Source organism: Peromyscus eremicus, chromosome 1 (assembly GCF_949786415.1).
Source record: "Peromyscus eremicus chromosome 1, PerEre_H2_v1, whole genome shotgun sequence".
NCBI classification, from domain to species: Eukaryota; Metazoa; Chordata; class Mammalia; order Rodentia; family Cricetidae; genus Peromyscus; species Peromyscus eremicus.
In genome coordinates this window covers 108746997-108757105 of record NC_081416.1, presented here as the reverse complement: position 1 = coordinate 108757105, position 10109 = coordinate 108746997, and the positions used below count along the sequence as shown (strand labels likewise).

The window sequence follows — 10109 nt, the reverse complement described above, 5'->3', positions numbered from 1 at the left end:
GACTGTGTTTATGTGAATTCCCATCACTGGCTTCAGTTGCCTAAGATGAACAATCTCAAAGTTGTAGGCACTAAAAGAACTTAGTGAATCCCAAAGAATGTTACAATGTTTTTTTTTGAACTGTTGTCTGCTTACTGTTTTCTTTTGACAATTAAGCATTTGATCTTTGGTATTTACTTACAAAAAAAACAACCATAGTAATAATAAAAATGTCAACATTTATATGAACATATGCTATTTGCATGGCATTATGAAATTCATTGTATATGTTTTTTCAATTAACCCTGAAAGGGTATTCATTTAATAGGCACTGTTTTACTGCTTACAGTAGTTAAAATGGACAAATACCAAAGGTGCTCCAATATCCAATGTAGACTGAGTAGCTAGAAGATTCTAGAGCTGACAGTTGGGCCCTCACATCCAAGCTGACTGAGGCCACTGGTCTAGGATGAAACTTTCAGATTGAGTTAGCAGGGATTGATCTTGTCTCTGATGATGTAGATCACAGAGACTTTTCCTACCATGGTTATAACAAAGAATTACCCAGTATTTTGAATCCACTTAATGAATATAAACATATCCACATTTCCTTCTTGGTTTGGCTATCCTGAACATTGTGTGAAGTCTAGGTACCTCAACAGAGAGCAGTTATCCTGACAGTGTTGCTAGGAGGATGGAAATAAGATCAGGGTAATCCCCAGTGTGTTGTAATGTTCTCCTCAGCCCAGCTGTCCTACAGCACACAAGTGCAGACTCTCTCATACTTACATCCAGGAATTCAGATTGTTTCCCCCACCCACCTCATTCTATAAGCACATGTGAACTATTCCCCATGATTCAGAATTCATACAATATATTGAATAGAACAAAACCATTGGCATAAGACAGAGCTGGAGTCCCAGGCATATTGCTTGCAGCCTTCAAAGGGTTGCTGGGGTGCTCTAATCTTTCTGAGCTAAGATTCGATGTCTTTTTTAAAACTTGTTTGTTGGTAACATAGTTCCATACTGTTGCTCTAGCTTGAATTCAGAATGCAGATCAAGCCAGCCCTGATCTCTTAAGGATCCTTCTGCCTCTACCATTGAAGTGCTGAAATGAAAGGGCACATACTAACATGTCTGGCTTCCCTCTTCTGTTTCCCTTTTCCTTTCCTTCCTCCCCCCTTCCCTTTCTTTCATGCCTCTCTAATCTTCCTACACTCTCCTTCTCCTCTGCCTTCCTCACCCCTTTCTTTACCATTTTCCTTCCCTCTCTCCTTCCCTTCCTAACACCTTTCCTCTCCCCCTACACATCACAAACACACACACACACACATACACACCACACAAACACACACATACACATATCTATACATACAAACATACACACACATACATACACACAAACACACATACTTACATACAAACACACGCAAATACATACACACATACATACAAACATATGCACATATACATACACACAAACACACATAAACACACACACAGAATAGATAGAAAAAAATCATCATTTTCCTCTTTGCTTTAAAATAATGCAACTACAATTAACAAATCTAAAATAAAATACATATAAGCTTTTTAAGAGTTCCTTGCTTAATGGCATGAATTAAACCATTTTAGTATTAATGTATTTTCCCTTTTATTGTATGAACTAAACTCGGCCATAAGTACTTTCCATGTGGTTAGGCATCATACACATAAGCTATGAAATTACTCAGTCGTAAGCCGGGCGGTGGTGGTGCACGCCTTTAATCCCAGCACTCGGGAGGCAGAGCTAGGCGGATCTCTGTGAGTTCGAGGCCAGCCTGGGCTACCAAGTGGCTACACAGAGAAACCCTGTCTTGAAAAACCAAAAAAAAAAAAAAGAAATTACTCAGTCGTTGTCTCTGACATCCAGTTATATATTCAGGAGAAATACATACAGATGTCCCTGTCAGTCCTCAGAGCTTGTAGATAAATGTTCATGGGAGTTTCTTTTGTAACAGCAGTATAAGGGGACACCCAAATATCAGCTGATTCTCTTGGATAAATAAATTTTGATCCTCCATATATTAAAATATTGTTGAACACCAGAAAGAAATAAAGTATTAACACTACAAACAGCATTCACCAGTCTCAAAATATGCAGAGCCAATGAATGAACAAAGCAAATTCATATTTTATAACTGCACATGTATAATTCCAGTGTCCCACAAAGTATGTACAGTGACAGGATGGTTACTTGAAGATGAGAAAAGACAGGAAAGACTTGAGGAGTCTCACTAGCAAAAGTTCAGCTGACAGATATGCTCATTAGGTTGATTAAACTGATGCTGTCACAGGTGCTTAGTGAGGTCAATAATTAGTAAATCACAAACTTATGTACATATTTTGTTGTAAGTCTATCAGAAACCAGTAAAGGCATGAAAAATAAAATGGCCTGTCCTTTAAAAAAAATCTAATTATAGTGTACTATTATTTACTTAATTCTCCCTGTTATATGTATGGATATTTTCCATATCTTTCATAATTTATTTTTAAAGAGCATAGATATGTTTTTATGATGTTTAAACAGCGTTGATGCATCCTAGGAGGACAGGTGCAGCATTCCTATGTGTCTGTATATGTCTATAGTGCTTATCTGGAATACATGGCTAGGGTACATACTCAAGGCTTCAATATTTGGCTTGATCTACTTTTCCAAATGAATGTGAATAGGCAGGAATTATAAAGACAGGTTGAAAAGGCTAAAAAAATAAGAGTGAGGTTGACTGTGGCCTCACCAGCTTGCCTAGCTGTTGACCCATGGTTCATTTATTCTTTTTCCCTCCTTCTTCATCTGTTGTGGAATGAATTTCTTAACTTTAAGCATAGAGTCTAGGAAACCACACAACTTCCTTCTCAAGGTATCTTTGGTTTATATAATTCTTTTAGTCCTTCAGTAGCCTAATGCTAACAGTATTGGTACTGCTGCTGCTGTGGATGATATGAGTGTGTGTGTGTGTGTGTGTGTGTGTGTGTGTTCATATTAAGAACCCATAAAAAGAAACATACTTATTAGTGCTAATAATTTAATACATTTATTTTAAATTGTAACAATAATACCTATTCATTGTATAGCAGTGATAACTAGAATTATGACCTTCATGTAGATTTTTAACAGAAAAGATGAAAAACATAGAGAAGAAAGCACACATTAATGGTAATATTTGTGGGTGGCAAGTCAAGTGTTTTTATTCGCTATCAACTACATATTCATTGCTTCTAAACCTTCAGGGATGTATTTGGTGCTTATTGATAACTATTGAGTACTTCCCTTTACAAATATCATCACAATGATGAGTATTTACAGATGCATCTTAGCTTGCCACAAGAGAAATAGTTTGATTGAAAGGTAATACAATCTTAGAGGATTATGTTAAAATACACTGTACCCAAACATTTATTTGTACACCCTACATTCTATTACTGGATGCTTAGATTATTTTAAAATTATTTACTATTATTATTTTCTCCATTCTTGGGAATTTCATGTACACAATGAAATATGATCATATAATAACCCATTCTCCCACCTTCTGACATATTTTGTGGTTAGCAAAAGATATTGAAGTTGTGTAAATTTACTGGCACATTCTAGTGACACTCTGATCATAACAGAGCAAGGCAGGGGATCCAATCATCTCACTCGATTATTTTGTTCTTGGGCTATATTCTGCCTTACATACTTTATATACTTTTATACATAATAGCTCATTGAATTCTCCCTTTACCTTTGGCAAAGGAACATTAAGCCATTCTATACTTGAAGAAACTGAAGCTCAGAGTGATTGATTTTTGTAAGGTCAGAGCCAGCCTGAGTTAGAGGTAAGATTGTACATGAAGTCTGACTACTAGCGAAATTTATTTTCTTCCAATGCGTGCATCTCATAAAAGTCATTGGACATTTTAGTGCAACTCTGGTAACCAGGAAGCAAAAATATTCTCTCCCTTTTAAATAAACAATATTAATTAGCAAATATTGACTGTTGTTATTTGTCAAGTAATATTCTAAGAGGCCTTATGTCATTTATTCCTACAAGTTCATTGGTGATATGGATGTGTGATACTGTACCTAGCATATTAGTAAGTGAACTGATCAGAGAGGTTAAATTGTCCTTGCACATAGCTCACAGACGAAGATGCAGGATTCAGGCCAGTTTGCTCGGGAGCCAGCATTTTCCAACATTCGAGTACTTTTTCCCTCTGAGATAATTACCCGTGCAACAATATTATGTAACATTAAGAATCAGGGTAGGGGTCAAAAACCGATATTCTGGAGCCAAACTGTTTCTGTTTTGATGGTGGTTTTACCTCCAACTGTGCAGCCCTATGGCAAGATGCCTAGCTGCTCTGTCTGGGTTCCTTTATGAAGTAGAGACAATGTTAGTAGCTACTGTATGCACTTGCTATAGAAATAAGCATTTCCATAGTGTTTAAAACAGTGTTTGGGATCTACTTACCCTACTTAAGTTTTTTTTTTTGTTGTTGTTGTTAAATAATTCATAGTTTGAGCTCTGTCATTCCTCCCTCACTCTAGGAAACAGTGGCAATCTGAGGTGACCAGACACATCTATAGCATCAGGTTTGGCCAAGCGGCCCTGCCCACAATGATGCCCCAGCAAAGATCTGGGCCCCAGGCTTCATAGTATCTTGTTTCTATGAGATCTGCCTTGCCAGCTTTCCAAATTTAGCCAGAAGTGGGTCACCTAAAAAAGTAATGCACTGTTTCCTCAAGTAACCTTCCACTTATGTTAATTTTATATGAAGTGTTGCTCACTGTGCCTCGGCACTTTGTGAATTTCATGAGTCACTGCTTGGCAGACACGTGAGCAAAGAGCACCCTAATAGGGCCATTGCTGTAGGATCATTATCTGTCTCTTTGGGGACTGCTTCCTAGAGTAAAACAAACCCACAAAGGGAAAGATAGGACTATGTATTGATACTCTCCCCCACTCCCCGTCTTCCTATTGTAAAATCTTCAAGAAGGATTTTTGTCTTGAATGAGCTTGGCCACATCCCTAATATTGGTCTTTCATAGGCAGCTGTCTCTTTGATGTATGCTCTGGGAACTCACAGGAATTTGATCCTGGTCTTGCCTTTAAAGCCAGGATAGCCTCATTTTGATCACAGCCTCCTGAAAAAATGCTTCTGAGGAACTGTCTTCAGTTTAGGGTCACAGGGTTATTTTCTCAAGTCTGTACTAACACTTGAATCATTGTCTGCCATCAGCCGCTTCTGTGTCTACAAGCCTAAGAAAGGTGTTCAGGGAGCAGAGCTCTTAGAGTCCATTTTTTTTTCTGTGCAGCTAATCTCATCCTAGGGGACAAAGGATAATGGGATTACCATGAAGCAAGGTCACTAACACTTTTGGAGGGTTTGTCACAGGCAAGCATTATGTTGGACATTAGGTTAGTCAACCATAACCTCACTTCAGTTCTATCACGTGACTATCTGCTTCCTTGGGTATAAAAAGCTGAAACCAGATACACTTAAGTGAGGATATCTTGACCAGGAAGTAGAGTGTGGAGTATAATTGCTCCAGTCTGTGCACTTTCCACTGCAGTAATTAGTTCTACTTTAAAGAAAGAGAATATTTAGTTTACGATATCCTGTTTTTAAAATTTATTCTTCTCTCATACCTCATCTCTCATATCCTGACCTCAGTTTCCCCTTCCTCCACTCCTCCCAGTCCCCTCCACACCTCTCCTCTCTCCTAGGGATCATCCTCTTCTGTTTCCCTTCAGATAAGAGCATGCCTCCTAGAAACATCAACAGAACATAGCATAGCAAGTTACAGTAAGACTAGGCACAAACTCTCATATTAAGGCTGGGTGAGGCAACCCAGTAGGAGGAAAAGGGTCTCAATAGTAGACAAAAGAATTAGAGAAATCCTTCATACCCACTGTTAGGAGTACCACAAGAACAGCAGCCTACATAACCATAAACATATGCAGAGGACCTAGTGCAGACCCATGCTTGATTGTCTCTTCAGTTCCTATGAGCCTCTATGAGCCCTGCTCAGTTGATTCTGTTTGTCATGTCCTTATGGTGACCTCCACCTCTCTGGCCCCTACAATCCTTCCTCCCCTTCTGCTAAGAGGTTCCCCAAGCTCTGCCTAATAAATGGCTGAGGTGCATCTGCTCCCATAGGCTACCGGATGAAGCTCTGTGATGATGATTGGTCTAGGCACCAGTCTCTGAAGATAGTAGAATATCATTAGGAACCATTTCACTGACATTTTTTCCGCAGTCTCTGAAGATAGTAAAATATCATTAGGAACCATTTCACTGACATTTTTTCGCCAGTTATGTTTGGTTCTATCCTAGGTCTCTGATATTAGAATTTCTAATCATGGCCTTTAAGAATGAGGGGATTTAAAAACCCACTGTCATCATTTTACTGCAAACATTAACTGTTGTATCACCAAATAATCTTAGATTTCTTTATAAAAACATCATGATAATGTGTTGTAGTTTAGGCTTTGAAGTAACTTTCCATCTCCTTCACCTGGTTTGACTATAATATATATATATATATATATATATAAAATCATCACTGCCTCCATAGATGTGTGCAATTAAAAGGAAAACAAATGAAGAAGATGGAGGTTTCCTTTGGCTGTCTCAGCTCACAAGGTAGAAGAAGCAGACACTTGTAGCTTTGTGAACTGTGATCTACCTGTTTATCTGTCTTGGACATTTAAATGTAAATAGTAACATCTCATTTGTAGCAATGGCCTAAAATATAGGATAGTTACCGCCACTCAGTAGATTACAGTTGGGACTCAAGGAATTATACCTCTTTCTCCATCCTTTGTACTAAGACTTCTTGGTGACTTATTATCGAAGTAAAAAGACCATGTATTGTTTCAGATTATTGACATATTTGAAGAACACTTTAAAAATAAAGGTCTCCTGGAGATGGAGAAGGAATTCAAATGTAGAGAAAGTTTAGAGAGAAGTTCAGTGCTATCAGAGATACTATCACTTACAGTGAGAATAGAATTCAGAGAATGTAGAGGGGTCCTGTGCAAATGAGGGTCTAGGAAGGCCCTTAGATAGAAAGCTCCAGCAGGGCTTGGGGAAGGATGAATGGCAAACCATTCAAAGGAAAACTTAAGCCATTGCTTTCTCTGTGACCCCATCCTCTTGTCCTTGTTTCTGTAGCAGGAGCAGAGAGGTCATTTGCTATTTTTTCTCCACAAACCTTACATTATACCAGTGCAGCTGTTTCACTTGGGCGTAGGAACAAGTATTTATCTTCTTGTCAACCTTGAAACAGGAGCCTAGTTTTCACTAGTGTCACAATTACCTTCTCATTCATTCATTATTTTTACTTTTGTTTCTTGTAGCTCTGCAATTGTTTTAAAAGGCATGTAGAAGTGAGGTGATTTAAAACTATATATGCCTATAATACCAATTAATGAAAAAAGAGGCCATAAATTTTAAAGATTGCAAGGAGGAGTGTATGGGAGGTCTTGGAGGGAAGAAAGGGAAGGGAGAAATTGTGTAATTATATTACAATTTCAAAAATAGGAAGTAATAAAAATCATGTTTGCTTAATATAGAAAATTTATAAAGTATGAAGGCATACACAGAAAATTACTTAGTGTGCTGGGTCAATTAAACAAAGAGATTTACAATTTATACTTGGAACATTTCTCATCAGCTTTTGTTATTTTTCATTTATATTGCCTTTAGCATGTGTTATGTATATTTTGTGTGTTTTATTATTAGCATGCTTGAATATTATTGATGAATTTACTCTAGTTTATGCAACCATTTCTCTAATATGCATTCAAATGTATGCATTTTCAACTGTTAGATATAAATTCTGGTTAATATTTTCATTATTCTCCTTTGGATGGGGGCTGTCCTCTTTAAATATATTCTGATTGTGGAATGTGTAGAATTAACTTGTTTGTAAAACTGATCATTATTTTAGAGGCATTTGAGTACCCATTGTGTTCTAGGTTCTGTGTATAAAGTGGCTTTGGATAGCTAAATATTTATTCGGAAAACAAAGCAGAAAATAATCACTGGCTTAAGAGAAAAAAAGATACAGCACAGAGGAGTTCAAGGAAGAAGTCTCATGTGCCTGGGATAGAAGGGCTGGTCTTTTAGATCAGTGGTCCTCAACCTGTGGGTCATATCCATAGGAAAGCACATCTTTCCAATAGTCTTAGGAACCCCCAACCATAAATATCTTTTCATTGCTATTTCATAACTGTAATTTTGCTACTGAGTGGTGTCTCAGTTCCTAAGACCATCAGAAATAATTGCTTTCTGATGGTTGTGACCCGTGGGTTAAGAACTGCTGTTTTAGATAGAGACACAACTTGAGCTAAGGATGGAACAACAGAGTTAATAATTGTATATGATCACAACTACATGGTTGAGAAAGAAAAGTATAATAAACAAATAATGAACAACCCCTTTTGCAATGCATTTAGGAACCATGTAAGGATAGTGTGGTTAGGAAGCATAAAAAGATAAACTGTGATCATCGAGCAGCAAATGTCATATGAAAGGGTTTGAAAACCTGTTTACAAGATGGTGAAAGGTTCTGCGGCCTTTTGCCAATGGTAAAACAGTGTTACAGCTTGATTTTCTTAAGCGGATGCTTATAAGCAGCAATATTTACTACCACCAACAAAACAATGTGAACAAAGGCAGCACAACGTCAATATTTACCTATTAGATTAGCAAAGACTTTTGAAGATTAATGGTCAATATGGACAAAAGATAGTAAGGAAGCTACCAGAACCTTAGATGTAAATTGTAAGTCATTATAAGATTGTAACTTGGGATAAAGAGGAAATATGGCAGAGCCCACATCTGTATTCAATATTTGTGTACCCTTACCACTACTAATTCTGCTTCTACAGTCATGTCCTGAAGTCTAATGGAAAAAGGTTCAAAAATGATCTTCTACAGTATGATCCTTGTGCAGCACCATGCCAGTATTCTCTGTATCTTTCCACTCTGATTATATGTGCTGCTGCAGTGAGCACTCATACATAATACATATAATATTTTCGTCTGATACTGTAGCATTGGCATCAACTGAAATGCTCATTAATTGGAGTGTCTTAAATAATTTACAGGCTAAACCTTGAAAAAGTGCTTAAACTTTTGGTTTTTCAAAAGGATCAATTATATATTTATGTGTTTGAATAATTATTTGCTTTTTTTTAAAAAATAAACTAAAATGAACCCCAAGTAGAAAATTTGATCTCATCAACACAAAAAAGAAAAAGTTTATATTGGCAAAAGTCATCAAGAACACCATAAGGCAAGTAGTTAAAATGATGATCAATTAGGAACTGAAGTAAAAATAAAAATTAATTTTTCTTTTACTTTAAACTATCCACATTTCCTAAATTAACAAGTAATTCATGAGGGTGTGTGTGTGTGTGTGTGTGTGTGTGTGTGTGTGTGTTTAAAGTGCTAAAATAGTTCATATTTTCATAAACATTGTTTTCCTTTGGGTTTTGAATGTAAATGAGTTAAAAGCAGGATAAAAGCAAAGAGGTCCTCTGAAGTGGTTTTCTTGTCATTTGTTATTGATCTTGTCCTTTCCATCGTGCCCTATTTTCAGTCACTTGTAGCACTTAGCCATGTATTGTCCTATGTGGTTCATTGATCATACTGAGGTTGAAGACCTTTGTCCATCTTGTTATATGCTGTGTCTCTAGCACTTCGAATACTGTCTAAATGAAACCACCATAAGTGAGTTTAATGAAATAAGTGCCCATTGGATGGCTATTACAAGCTATTATGTTTGAAACCACTTTCAAACATTTTGGCATTATAAGTAAAGCTTTATATACTTTAGTTCCTGATAACTTCTCTACCTTCATTATCTTTACCCATCTCACCCACTTCCCAAGATCTCTGCACATTGCACTTTATTCAACTACCTTACTATGTCCTTCCTTTTCTTTGATATTAAGACCTTGCCACTATGTTATTCTCACTGCTTTGAAAACTGGAGGGTTTTTTTTTCCTTTTTATCTCTCAGTAACAGAACATTTGTGGAGTATGCTTAGAGCATAGGCAGTGTGAATTAAATGTTGGATTATTTGCTAG

The 10109-nt window shown here is 36.9% G+C and overlaps 1 non-coding gene across 1 annotated transcript; it reads right to left on the bottom strand.

Moving 5' to 3' along the window:
* Window positions 1-8925: 8925 nt before the first annotated feature.
* LOC131902895 (U6 spliceosomal RNA) lies at window positions 8926-9031 on the bottom strand. Its single transcript, XR_009377166.1, has one exon. It is a non-coding gene; the product is annotated as a U6 spliceosomal RNA (small nuclear RNA).
* Between the last annotated feature and the right edge of the window lie 1078 nt (window positions 9032-10109).